Source organism: Euprymna scolopes, chromosome 10, assembly GCF_053919585.1.
Source record: "Euprymna scolopes isolate OS-2025 chromosome 10, ASM5391958v1, whole genome shotgun sequence".
Classification (NCBI taxonomy): domain Eukaryota; kingdom Metazoa; phylum Mollusca; class Cephalopoda; order Sepiida; family Sepiolidae; genus Euprymna; species Euprymna scolopes.
In genome coordinates, this window is record NC_136491.1 from 82,904,126 (window position 1) to 82,914,391 (window position 10,266).

Consider the following 10,266-nt stretch of genomic DNA (forward strand, 5'->3'; position numbering starts at 1 on the left):
TATTTAGCCTCTTACCAGACATATTTCGGTGAATTTTATTATACAATTTTTTTCTGTGTATGTCACACTTGTCCTGCTTTAGCGATGGTAAGAAACTAAAGCTGTAGAAAATATAATAATAAAAAAAAACACTTCGAAAGCATATACACTTACCTTTTAATGGGTGGACATTAATATCAATAAACGTCAAGTTTATTTTGTCTTTCCATCTTGTGTTTTCCCATGTTTCTATTATTTTACGCATTTTAAGTATTTTTTTTCTGTATTTCCTATACCCGCTTTCTCTTTACGCTTTTTACGTTTGCGATATTTCGTTCCGACTGTCATTATTTTTCCTGCTGCGAAACTTCTGGTATATTATTAGATTAAAGAAAAGCGGGAAATGGCATTGGGAAACATTACTTGAATTACATGTAAAATGTGCACTTCACTGAAAGGCACAGAGTAACTCTTTCTTGTCATTGTCATTGTCATTATTATTATTATTATTATTATTATTATTATTATTATTATTATTATTATTATTATTAGTATTATTATTATTATTGTTGCTATCATTATTATTATTATTATTGTTATTATTATTATTATTATTATTGTTGCTATCATTATTATTATTATTATTATTATTATTATTGTTGTTGTTATTATTATTGTTGTTGTTGTTATTATTATTATTATTATTATTATTGTCATTATTATTATTATTATTATTATTGTTGTTGTTATTATTATTATTATTATTGTTATTATTATTATTATTATTATTATTGTTGTTGTTATTATTATTGTTGTTGTTGTTGTTATTATTATTATTATTATTATTATTATTATTATTATTATTATTAATGTTATTGGCTCACAAAAAGCTTTCACACAGGCCATCAATGATCTCTCCTGGAAAACAACCTGTGATGTTCCCTGGAAGCTGAGTGACAACAAGTGTCTCCAGATTTCCAGCGGCCATTGCTCTCCACTGGAATTTGAGTTGCAATAAGCCTCGCCAAGGTTCCAGTTTTCTTCACACTTGTCAAGCGGAGGGCAGCGCTCTCTCCTTGATCTTTCCATCCTCATTGACCCTTTTCGACTATTTGGCACTACTCTTTTGGGGAGGCGATGATGGGGCAATGGGAGGGGATGGGGGAGGGGAGGAGAGCTTGTAGATATGCAGCTTTAATGATCTCGTTTCCATGTAACGCTTCTTCATGTTTTGCCTCTACAAGAAGTTTGTCTGGCCCGCGCATGTGGCTCATGTGTATTAGTCTCCGCATTTAAGTGTTTTCCTTAATATTTCAGCTGTTTTCATTACCGTTAGTCGTATTTTTGCAGCCATTCCCCCGATTCCAATTTCTCCCATTCTTTGTTCAAAGTTTTTCGGAAATGTTTATTATCATTGGCTCACAAGGAGCTTTCACACAGATCTCTCTCAGCCTGTGGTGTTCCCTGGAAGCTGAGTGACAACAAGTCTCCCAAGGTTTCCAGTACTCTCCACCTCTGACGATAACATTTGCAAATAAATTTGCATTAACTCAACAGCTGCTTGCCATTGATTTCTCGCTTTTAGTGCTCAACGACTGGGGTTTTAATTTGTCATCCACATACAATACTGCTTCGTTGTATCACAACTCATCAGTGCGACCAGACATACAGCTTTCCGTGGATCGAACCTATAACTCTCGTGTTAACAGTCCACAGCCTTAACCCCCGGACCACGAATCAGTGCCGTAAATATGTCTCCTTGAGTGTGTATTAAATCCACACCCGTCCGTCGCAGACAGTGCTCAAACCATCATTTGTTTAAAAACAAATAAATAGTGAACTTCGCTTAATGCATATATATATATATATATATATATATACTAGCAGGGAGACCCAATGTTGCCCGCAATTGAATTTATCAACGGATGTTTAACACTTCCATATTTATTTTTATCGAAATCTACCATTTTGCAAATAAATCGACTGATTGCCTGCTCGAGTTAAGGAATTTCTCGTCGTCTACCGAAAGAAAGCTTCACGTGCCTTCACGCAATGTCTTAGTCCACAGGATATTGTAGTTTACATTGCTCTGTAGAGAACCTACTGGTGGTTTTATAAAAAAATATTATTATATATAATAGCTTAATTTAAAGTTTAACTGTCAAAAGTTAAGGATCATTCTTCAATTGTGCTCTAAACAGAAACATTCATTACGAACGCACCACTGTCATAGCAAGGAACATACACTTGATTTAATACGCCTAGTTTTTTTTGCATGTGCGATGGTTTGGATATAAACTTAAAATAAAAAAGTGAAGTATGATGGTTTAACTGTGCTCAAAGCAGAAACATTCATTTCGAAGTCGCTTCAGTCAGATCAAAAACCTTTTTTTTTCGATCAGTGATTATCAATACTTCTCCAGAACATTCCGATACGATACCTACCTAAGAACAGTACCAAATAAACTTCGCACAAATGCAATAAATCTAATAAAAATCGGCCAATCCGTTTCAGAGTCTATTAGAAACCAACTCACAGGCACACACGGAAACCCATTTTATTTTATCTAATAGTTGATATTATATATATATATATATATATATATATATATATATATATATATATATATATATATAATAAGATATGGAGAAAGAAGAAGACGAAGAAAAACAATTATATAATTTAATATATATATATATATATATATATATATATATATATATATATATATACATACTAGCAGTATTACCCGACCTTGTTCGGGGGTTGATTTAATGCCAGTTTTATGCGTATTCTCTGTATCTTTGGTAAATTCAATATTTGGCGTCATAGTTCAATGCTTTGCCTAACCAAAACTCCGTTGAAGGGCATATGTTGCCGCGAGAGGCATTAAATCTCCGATTTACAGCCTATACTCGTCGCCTTCGAGCTTCTGGTGGTTGAGATCACCGAGCGGCGGCTTTGGATGTGTTGTCTCGGGCAAGTCGTCTGACCCTCGCTTCAGTAGATTCAGCAGCTCTTGCTGAAGCTGTGGAGGCTGCGTTAGCCGCTTTCCGCCGAACTGCCCTTTCTGTAGATTCGTTGGTCCTTGCAGAAGATGTACTTTCAGCATGTCCTGCTCTACGGTTGGCCTGAATATCAGCACTCTGTGAAGAACGTAGTTGAGCCATGGCTGCAGCGTGTCTAGATAAACGGTAAGTCCGTTGAGTAAGGGTTTCAGAAGATCTGGTCTGATACATGCGCTGCGCTTCGCGAGAACGTAATAATTCTATTTCATCGTAGTCTATGCTTGCTCTGATATTCCTAACAGTAGCCACTGCTTTCGTGCGTCTCCCGAGCTGAGTTTTTTTTGTGGCATTGTTGGGAAATTACTCTGTGGGTGTGTGTAGAATCGAAATGGAAAGTTCCAAGCAAGTGGTCAGAAAGGCTTGCGGTAGATCTTTATTTAGTTTGCTGTAGGCTATGCCGAAACAATTGTTGACAGAGTCAATATTTAGGTAGTGTGTATGGTATATAGTTGAATAAAAAAAAGAATGTCCGGGAAAAAGGCAATCAATATGTGTAAATTCCCCGATACATCATGTGTATGGTATAAAATTGAATAAAAAAAGAATGTCCGGGGAAAACGCAATATATATATATATATATATATGTGTGTGTGTGTATGTGTGTGTATTTATATATATATATAATGATTTTATATAGTTGTTGCTCTTCGTCTACTTTTTCCTCCACTGCTTGTTTTATTATTATTATTATTATTATTATTATTATTATTATTATTATTATTATTGCTGTTGTTGATGATGATGTTGTTGTTGTTGTTGTTGTTGTTGCTGTAGTTGTCGGTGTTTTACTTGTTTGTTAAATTCATCTTTATTCCCCATAATTCCATTTTCGATATTTCCTCTAGAGAGTCACCATTTAATTGCATTCTCTTCTGTCTTTTTTGTCCACATGTGAATTCAAAACCGAATCTAAAGAATAAGTTATGCATTGTGGCATCACTTTATTTCATTGCGTTTAATCGCCAATGGTTGACGTAGACTAACAGACCTTTCAATTGTATTAATACGATTAGCTATTACATAACGGCAGGCTGACATATTTACGTTTTTAATGCATGTCAATATCTGAAATAGGCGATATAACTCGAACTAGTTTCGTGAGAGATTCCCAGTATAGTGACATCGACTTACTTCAGTATTTTTTTATACCGTTTATAAAGGTCTAGATGCAATTCAAGGCTAAGAGTTGATTACTATCAGGTCAGACAACACCGTAGTGATCGATAATGATTGAAATTGGATAAAAATGTATTTATTTAAGAGGACAGATCATACAAGGATTTGTCTACTTTGGACTTGTAAACAAATATATTGTATCCATCAGTGAAGCGGTTCCCCGGTATTGTGTTCACCGACGGGTGTTATATGATGGCGTACTAAAAAGCGTCTGCCGTGTAATGGACCATAGGACGAAGGGTTCATCCTGATGTGTGTATGTGTCCTAAATGTCTGTTGTTGATTCTTCACTATTAGAACCATTAGCTATTTTGTTGATGTCTATTTATGATATATCTATATATAATTGTTCATATGAGTGTGTGTATGTGTGTGATACATGTATTTTGGACATACCTTCATGCGTGTTTGATCTTGGTCCACCTGGAATTCATCTTGCTATTGGAGGGAAGGATGGAACCTGTTTGGACGAATATTCATTCACTTCCAAAAACGCTGGTTGGTTTTACATAGGTTTTATTCACTTTCCAGGTGTCGATCGCAGAAGAATGGAAAGTGAATATTTTTCCCTCCATGGTTAATTCTAGGTCTCTATTTTCACACACGTCAGTTTCCTCCCCAGTGAAAGGGGCGACCTGTTAAACCGTCAGCCCTGCTCAACGTCCAAATTCCAACTATCTATGTCATATCCAGCTAACCTTATCCACCTAACATACACGTAGATCCGATCAGCTGATCAGACCTTCCGGTGAACTTGTCTATTGTATGATTTTACCATATTTTGACAGTTTTTTTATCAATATTCTTCATATTCATCTCCCGTTCATCTCTCCAGTTAGATAGATATATAGATCGAGACAGACAGATACAGAAATAGATAGCTAAATAGATAGATCAACAGACATATTAATAACTAACAAATACTTAAATAACTTACAAATACTTTCCTGTGTTCGACTTACTACATAACACGAGCAGTTCTGGGGATAAAAGCTCTACTCATGGAATTCTCGTTTAGGTTTAGGCACGAACAGAGAGTGAGAGAAATTTCTGACGATCGTTGTAACTATGCGAGATTTTACCATGAACGACATACAGTTGTGGCACAATGACTAGCCCCTTTTTAAGGGAAGTGGGAGCTTCTACATTAATAACCCCTATATCTAGCTTCTAACCTTGTGCCTGACTTTGTGATGAAGTTAAAAACGCTTCATGCAGGTGTTTTGTGGGTTTGAGAACGTTAGATCATGTCGGTTCGGTTTGCATGACAGGTGTTATGAAACTTTTAGCAGTGTCAAAATCATTCAAGAAAGGTCAAACTTACACGCGGATATCTGAAGTCGAAAAATAAAACATTGCGTAAAACGCATATTTCTCTCTCTTTCTCTCTTCCCTTCTCTATTTCTCTCTTTCACCCCCTTTCTCTCTCTTTCAATGAAGGAAGAGAGAAATGAAATATAATTTCATTGTTTTAAAACAGTTGAGCTTACACCCCATATGTTGAGGACGTGGTGGTTTGGTGTGCACGCAATGGGTCGACTAAATATGCTTCTCCCTTGTTAACTGTTAAATAAATTATATATATTTTTATAAAAATTCATTTGTCGCTTTTTTTCTACAAGTATTCGATTTCAGCATATCATTAATGCCGAAGATGGGAAGATGCCTGCAATGACCATACATAATGCGACCCATGCCAGACAGTAACAACCGACGACGGATCGACCCGTTTTCGTTGATGTTTCCAGCATGTGTCTATCGTTTAGATATCCTTGGATATCGTTTATTTCCGAGGAGCTGGTTGCGTTCCCAAGACGTTCATCAACCAAGTAACCTTCCCGGGGAGGGATAGAACCACATTGTTTTCGTTAATCCAGGATTGTCTCTAGCATAGGAACAACCACGATCCTACGGAAAAATCCACGGACACAAGATCCAAAAAATCAACCACTAGACAAATAAAAATCCACGGATGCAAAAACTAAAAACGTTTTATTAATCGAAGTCCATGGAAACACAACAACGAAGAACTCAACTCAAAAACAGCCACTTCAACCCAACATCTACAGAGAAAAAAAGACACCAGAACTCTTAAGAAAAACTAAGGTAGGTAACTATTTTCACTGCTCTTTTTGTTACTCTGCAATTTTTTTTTAACTTTGGCTATTTAAAAATATACATTTAGACAAAATGGCTAGCACTAACCAAACACAATTTAACAAAGTCCTCACAGGTGGATCGAAGATCCCAATCTTTACTGGAAAACCATCCGACTTTGGGCCATGGCTAGCAGCTCTGAAAAAGAAAGAGCGGATCTACCAGCTAACAGACCCAGAGCTAGTAAACCTAGCGTATGATTTTACGGATGGACTAGTATCGGAAATGATCGGAGAATTTTTCGATGATCATCCGAACTGCACCAGTAAGGATCTGCTCGATGAAGTAGCAGCCCAGTACGGCGAGTTTACAAATGCTGCCGACGCTGCTCGGGCTTTAATAAGAATAAAGCAAGATCGAGGTGAGGTACTCGCCGATTTAGCAAATAGAATGAATAAACTTGCTAAGTTAGCTTATAGGGACGCAGGGATGAGGGGAGGTCTAGTTGTGCAAGTGCACTTAGCTGAATTCTTCATAGATGTGTTAAATAACCTATTTATCAAGAAGGATGTGGTGAGATCGAATCCGACAACATTATCGGAGGCCTTGTCTGTTGCTAGACAAAGCAAAATGCTATATGAGCGACTCCGTAGTGGCCACAAGAAGGAACAGACTTTCTTAAATAATAGCTTTAGGACCAAGGGGGGTAACTAGATTTAGGGTACCCAAAACCGAACCTTACAGCAGCTGTAACGCTGTAAGATATAAGTTTTATGGGTGTGCTTCAGCAAGACAGCAGCGAGGGCGTTCCAGATATAATAGGCTAGAACGAGACTGTCAATGCTCACCTGAAAAAGAATAAATAAATTCGCTCCAGGAAAAAACAATGCCAGGTTACACTCGAAAACTACTCACCACCGACCGCCACAGAGGTAAAAAGAACGGACATGCAACCATGACAAACCCTCAAAAAAGGAGTAATCCTGGGAAGGATAAACACCAGAGGTCATGGATGTCCAGGACGTGGTGAGAGCATACCTAAACAGGCCCGGCAAAGAAATAAATTGGTCATGAAAACTCGGGGAAATAAAGAGACCCGAAGAAATAAAATCCCCAATCAGAGCTCCGGAATGGAATGTCCAGTTAAAATAAGAGGTAGACAGATAGAGGCACTGATCGACACTGGATCGGAAGTCTCCTTCCTAAAAACATCAGTTTTTGAGGAGTTAAAAACGCATAAAGGAGAGTTAAGGGATTCTAACCTAACAGTTACTATCGCTAACGGGCAAAGAATGCCACTAAAAAGCATGCCCCATTTGCCTATTAAAATTAAGAAGGCGCAAACTTCGTCTAGGTTTTATATCACTCCAGACTAAGATCGGGAGTTGATATTAGGTGCAGACTGGTTACAAAGGAACCACGCCCAAATAACCTTTCACCCTAACCAACTAACGGTTAGAGGGGTGAACATACTACTTGGTAATAATATTAGTGGTAGAGTCAAGTGAACGCCATGCACTGCATCGACGCATACTGTTAGAGTAATTTCTAACAAACATAAAAAAAATCCACCCGTCAAAATCGATCTCCAGTCCGAAAAAAGAAACGTGTAACAAAGGCAATTAATGTATGCCCCTGCCTATCCACACCACAGGTATCTGTGAACCGTAAAAGCCTCTGAAAAAAATGCCGACTTTTCACAGGACTTTTCCTTTCGGATAAAGATTGGTCTTTCAGTAATAAATCCCTTCAGACAAAAATCCCCAAACTCTCAAATGTGTAGAAAATATTTCGATAACCTACAACTTACAGAATTCTTGAATTTACCCCTGTCCAACATTATAAGTAGAAGCCGACTACAAAACAAAAAACGCTTGAAAACGTCCAAGAATAAATAAATAAATAAAAAGATATTTTATTAAAAAGAAATGATCAACGGCCCAACAATATAATGACATTTGCTAGTCACAGCAAAGGTCACAAAAAGAGGGGAACATTTATCTAAAAGTGTGTAGTAAATTTCATCGAGGATTAAGAAATGGTGATGATATAGTTTTGACTTCAGAGTGACAGATAGTCCATATCCATTATTTCATTAAAAACAAAAACAAAAAAAAAAACTAAAAGTATAATTTTGGTTTCAGTCAAAGAGGTAGAGCATCTCTAGTAGTAATATATATATATATATATATATATTCTTGCAGGTCGTCATATAATGATATGATCACTCTGACTGACGCTAAAAGCATTTAATAAGAATAAATGTTTAATTTCAACTTGTATCTCTTGCGGTTTACGGTAGCCTAGTAGTTCGGGTCCATGCTAATGAAGCCAGACACGACTTCTGTTGCCGGGGTTCGAATCTCTCGACTGGCGTTAATCGGGACACCCTGCACTGATGATTCCTAAAAGGATGAAACAATAGTGTCTGTAAGTATTTAACAATTATTAGAGTAAATAATATATATATATATATATATATATATATATAACTACTTCATTTACTCACATAAAATTTATGTACAAAAGTATAAATGTATGCATAAACTTTAAGTATTTACTTCAAAAGTGCTCAATACGTAGGTAGAGATAGTTAGTAATTTATACGATATATATGGCGATTAAGCTACACTGAATATTCCGCGTTTCATCCACTCTAAGATTCTTCAGGCTTATGCGCATAAGCCTGAAGAATCCTAGAGTGGATGAAACGCGGAATATTCAGTGTAGCTTAATCGCCATATATATCTTATAAATTACTATATATATATATATATATATATATATATATATATATATATATATATATATATATCAACTAATTAACGTTTCTAATTTAAAGGTGTTTGGATTGAGTCAGGTATAAAATGGAGCATATTGAGTCTTAGCGCAGTGATCTGGTTTTTGTATTTCACTGGATGCACCCACAGGGGACTTTTAATGAAATGAAAGAAACATACGGTAATGATGCCCCTTTATATGACCTTGTAAAACGCATGCAGCCATTAATGACCGGAATGCAAGGTCTATGGAAACAATCATCCATGGAAATTTGAACAAGCATAACGTATCTTCCAGATGAATTCCTAATTTTCTGACAATATTTTAGAAGCAAGAACCCGTTAAGTGCTCAATAATTAACTTGGAAATGTGCCAAGAAGTGCAAAGTTTTTCAACATCCTGATTGCAAAGGATGGAACATGGCTTTATCAGTATAATCCATAGACCAAAGCCTGACCTAAAGAGTAAATGACTTGCCTTACCAGCTTTTAAAAAGACATTAGTACAGTATTCCGCTGGCAAGGGAATGCTCACAGTCTTCTGGGACATGAATAGAGTAGTAATTACTAGGGCTATTTATTTATTTGCTTCCCCATTGAGCAAATTAGCCACAAGGCCGTTTTTTTAATGTGGGGAGGAAAAATCAGCCCCCCCTCGAAGGGGACACTCTGGCAGGGTCCAAAATTAGCAATTGTCTGACATACCCCCACATTGACCAGAACTGATTACGTTCTTTTCCGCTCCTGGTCCGAAGGCCAAGAACAACCTCTGCGCCTCGCAATGACAAGCAACTATTCTTTTAATTATTTTGACTCCCGAGTATATGTCAGTTAATATCTTATATGTTTGTATATAAGGGGATGTGGTTCTCAATTGATTAACTGTGTCTAACTGTGTCGGACATATACTCGAAGGTCAAAACAATGAAAAGAATTTTCTCTTGTCATAGTGATTACATATTTGATGGCAAAAGGGTATCAAAATTATGTGTCACTTTTGAGGAAATTAAGAGACGTTATCAAAATCAAGAGACGGGACAAGATCAGCAAAGTATCGTTCTCGTGTATTGCAACACTTCTTCCACTACGCTCATGTCGCCAGATAAGAAGCACAATCGTGTGGCTATTAAATCCTCCCCCGTTTTCTAATCGCATGACCTTTCAA